The sequence below is a fragment of the Limulus polyphemus genome, unplaced genomic scaffold, assembly GCF_000517525.1.
Source record: "Limulus polyphemus unplaced genomic scaffold, Limulus_polyphemus-2.1.2 Scaffold8310, whole genome shotgun sequence".
NCBI classification, from domain to species: Eukaryota; Metazoa; Arthropoda; class Merostomata; order Xiphosura; family Limulidae; genus Limulus; species Limulus polyphemus.
This window is the reverse complement of record NW_013673920.1, coordinates 6,012-10,914: the sequence shown is the minus strand read 5'-3', so window position 1 is coordinate 10,914 and position 4,903 is coordinate 6,012.

Here is a 4,903-nt window from a genome sequence, read left to right as displayed (position 1 = left end):
GACCCTCAGATTGTGAGTCGAGCGCCTTATCCACCTGGCCATGCCGGGCGGCTGTAAGAAACACGAGTCTTAATATTGCACGCAATTATACAGTGTTATTCTTATATATAAAGAATGGTAAAGTGACAAGTATGGAAAAAATGAATTAAAAGACAAGAAAGACTCGTATTTCAAGTGCGGATTAGCTTTTGATAAATGACGAAGATTGTGTTTCCAACGTAGTTTGTACATTTGAATGTAAAACAATCGTCACTAACTACGTAGATTGAGAACCGTTCACAAGTGTTTTAAAAGCAATACTGTTGTCTCAACTTACGGAATGAGCTAATCACATCTACCTAAAATTAAAATCAAATTCTCATGGCACTTATATCGATAGAGCAACAAAGTTGAAATACTTGTATTCACCATATTATAAAACGACATTATTTCGTAACTTAACGCGTAGGCAATTGTGAATAAATAACAAGAGAGTTAAGCCTAAAGAAGTGGTCGACTGCTTGCATTAAAAAAAAATGTGGAATATTATTTTGAACGCTTCTTCTTTATAACGTATGTTAAATATTGAAAAATAGTCGACATTCAGTGTTCAGTAATGTTTTATACCTGCTGTTCATTGTTGCCGAGAAATGTTCGTCACTAGTTGTTGTTTTTTTTATTTCGCGCAATGCTACAAGAGGGCTATCTGCGTTAAACGTCCCTAATTTAGCAGTGTAAGACTAGAGGGAAATCAGCTAGTCATTAATGGGCTATCTGTGCTCTGTCCACCACGGGTATCGAAACCCGTTTTAGAGACGAAGTCTGATGAATATCTGTGTAAGAATGTGCCGGACTTCCTCTGAAATTTCAATCCGGAAGATGATGTGGTAAACGTCGAAACATGTAGAGTCAGTATTTTATAAATGTTATATATATGTGTATTGATTTTAACGTTCTTCGTTTATTATTTTAACATTATACACAAGTGCCAAGGAAATAATGTCTATTTAAAGGTACAGTGTCATGTTAAAAACTCTCTGAGTTCCTTTATATATATATACAGGCCGGCACGTTCAGGTGGTTAGGGCGCTCGACTCGCAATCTGGAGGTCGCAGGTTCGAATCCCCGTCACACCAAACATGCTCGTCCTTTCAGCCGTAGGGGCGTTATAATGTGATGGTCAATCTCACTATTCGTTGGTAAAAGAGTAGCCAAAGAGTTGGCGGTGGATGGTGGTGTAGCTTTGTGCTTAGCTTTAAACAAACAAAATGGCGGTTGTTTTTTTTTACAATGTAGTGGAAGGGAAGTTAGCCTATTCACTTGAAGATGCCCCCCAGTGGCACAGCCATATGTTTGCGGACTTACAACGTTAGAAACCGGGTTTCGATACCCGTGGTGGGGAGAGCACAGATAGCACTTTGTGTAGCTTTGTGCTTAGTAACAAACAAACACTTGAAGATATCATTTATGTTTGTTTGTTATTTTAAATTTTTTTTAAATGCTTCTCAGTTACTCTTTTTTTTTTCGTGATTGATGACATTATTATTAATAACTCTAGAACTACATCATAATCGTTTTTAGTCAAAATTGTTTTTAAATGTTGACGTTGTTGGGATATAATTTTGTTCACGAAGGAGTCTGCACTTCACTGTTTTTATTATTTTGGGAATTAAAACTTTTTAATTTACATTGTAGAAAATTAGGAATAATGTGATGATCCCGACACTTCCACATTCACACTCAATTTTATAAATTCCACCTTTTTCCATTAACTGTATATTATCTTCAGTATTACCTATGCATTGGTTTAAATATATAGTTAAAGTCATGTTTGTTTACTTCCGCCGCTAGAGTGCCATTATCTATATACTACTAAAACTCTCAGATTGTTTGTTTGTGTGCTTGTCTGTAATTAAATAGAGCAAAAACGGCGCACAATAGCGCCATATTTGTAATGAAATGAGAATAGAAACAGAATAAAACAAGTTTCGTTAAAATCGGGCCACGGGTTACCGAGTTAGCGTCGTTTTTCGGGTCACTTTTATGAAAATTTCTAGATGAATTTAGATACATCAGATGGCGTCACATATCGGTTTATCTATCTATATAGATAGATGATGATGATATAGGTACCTGATGATGACAAAATCTTGTCGAAACTTTACACATTTGCTGTTATGTTAAACTTATATTAAAGTTTTCTTCATTACCCATTCAAGCCGTCTCCAGCCATTATTAGTCTCAAAGTGGGTTCCTCGTCATCGAATTATCTATCTATATACTACTAAAAACTCTGAGATTGTTTGTTTGTGTGCTTGTCTGTAATTAAATACAGCAAAAACGACGCACAATAGCGCCGTATTTGTAATGAAATGAGAATAGAAACAGAATAAAACAAGTTTCGTTAAATACTGAAATTAGCTTGAATTCTTCATAACCTCCGAATAGTGGGTGACCCAACGGTCCCAACTGTTACTATGGTGTATATTAGAGACAGTGTGATAAGAAATAATTTCGGGTCACTTTTATGAAAATTTCTAGCATGAGTAATTTTACATCACACTACAGTTCGCACTCTTTACGAAAATTTTGACTTCACTTTTTTTGAAAAATCAAATGGTCTTTACTTTTACTCCCGATCAACAATCAAATATCTTTTCTTGAATTATGAATAACACGAATGGATTAAAATATTTAATTAAATTATCTCAAAATAAACCTTCAATTCGGTGCAATATTGAAATAAGCTTGAATTCTTCATAGCCTCTGAATAGTGGGTGACCCAACGGGTCACGGTGGTCTAGTATCTACTAATGATTTATGACTAAGTCAGGTTTTTGTCGTTTGGTTACCCATGGAACTTATCGCTACCAACTATACAGTTCTTTCAAATAGTAATTGTTAAAGCAGGTTCCATAAGACACACACACACAGATATAATCTGTTTAGTATCTGTTTATAATCTGTTTATATATAATCGACTTAAATGAATGGATTACATATGTCACGCCCCCCCCCCAGTGTCTGCGGATTTTCGGCGCTAGAAACCGGGTTTCGATACCCGTGGTTGGCAGAGCACAGATAGTCCATTGTGTAGCTTTGTGCTTAATTTCAAACAAACGAACAATAAATATGTCACAAATTTCGATACAGATTTGTTGCTACTTAGCATTAACTATCAAAATTTTCCAAATTCAAACTTCAGAATTATAAATATAGCCTCGTAGATCAATCCACGTGATCCAGTTACATCCTAATTTACTGGAACAAATTGATCCAATTTTTTGGTCGCAGTGATTTAGGGCAGGGTGCAATATGCTTCATTAGGGTTAGCATCTTCGTGTGTTTACACTGCGAATCCCCCTTTTATTAAAAACAGTTAAGCCTAAATTGAATCACGTGTCTTATTCTACAAAGCTAATCGTACATTGTGGTTTTGTTTCTAACAGCGCGTGACTTACATTTCAAATAACCATGCAATAAGCATTTAGGGCTAGATTTAAGGGAGAGCAACCGGAACATCTGTTCAGGATCTTGGACTATCAAGGGGGCTTACAGTCCTGGTTAAAATATATGAATATCTTATTAAATCGCTATTTCAGGGTTTAAAATCAAATCCACTTTTCCTGTAATCGCGCTAGCTAAACGCTGATCACGCGCACGCAGGAAGACGGTGAGAAACAGAAAGACATGGGAGATTTCGCTCTGGTTCCTTATCCTGGGGCCTGTGATTTCTAGACTCTAAATACTCCGAGTATTAATAATACCTTTGGGAATTTGAAGAGCTGACACTTGTAACACTAAACCTTGCTACACTACACGGCCAGCAGTGTCAGTAACACTTCAAAAAGTAAGTTTGATAAGTTATACGAGAAGAAGATTTCTACCATCGCAATATTGGTCCGGTATGGTCAGGTGGTTAGGGCCCCGGCATGATCAGGTGGTTAGGGCGCTCGACTCGCAATCTGAGGGTCGCAGGTTCGAATCCCCGTCACACCAAACATGCTCGCCCTTTCAGCCGAGGAGGCGTTATAATGTGACGGTCAATCCCACTATTCGTTGGTAAAATAGTAGCCCAAAGAGTTGGCGGTATGTGATGATGACTAGTTGCCTTCCCTCTAGCCTTACACTGCTAAATTAGGGACGTCTAACGCAGATAGCCCTCTTGTAGCATTGCACGAAATTAAAAAACAAACAAACAAACCATCGTAATACTGAAAACTAGTTGTCCAGTTAATGACATATTTATTTACAATATACAGCTTTTATGTGTAACGGACGGCAGAAACATGGCTCTAATGATCACTGGCAATCAGCCTCTTGTTCACTCTCAACTTACTGATTCATAGCTCCGTCTGAGTGTATCTAATTAGAACCAAAATGTTGACATTTCTAGGACTTGTTTCAACATACTGGTTCATAGTTCCGCCTGAGTGTATCTAATTAGAACCAAAATGTTAACATCTGTAGGATTAGTTTCAACATACTGGTTCATAGCTCCGTCCGAGGGTGTCTAATAGGAACCAAAATGTTGACATTTCTAGGACTTGTTTCAACATACTGGTTCATAGTTCCGCCTGAGTGTATCTAATTAGAACCAAAAATGTTAACATCTGTAGGATTTGTTTCAACATACTGGTTCATAGCTCCGTCCGAGAGTGTCTTATAGGAACCTGTTACGTCTCCGTTCGTTAGTTGATTTTCCGTAACTTCGTTCCGACGAAACTTTAGCGACACAAGTCCTTACTTGATAAAACTGGTTTATTCTTTCCGAATATAACTTTACGATACACTTAATTTCAACATTCGCGTTAAAACAAACACTATAACGAACGAACGTTAACTTCAACAATACCCTGTAACTGCAGATCAATTACTCACTACCTACACATTGTCCCATCACGTTGTGACTATCTTATATATA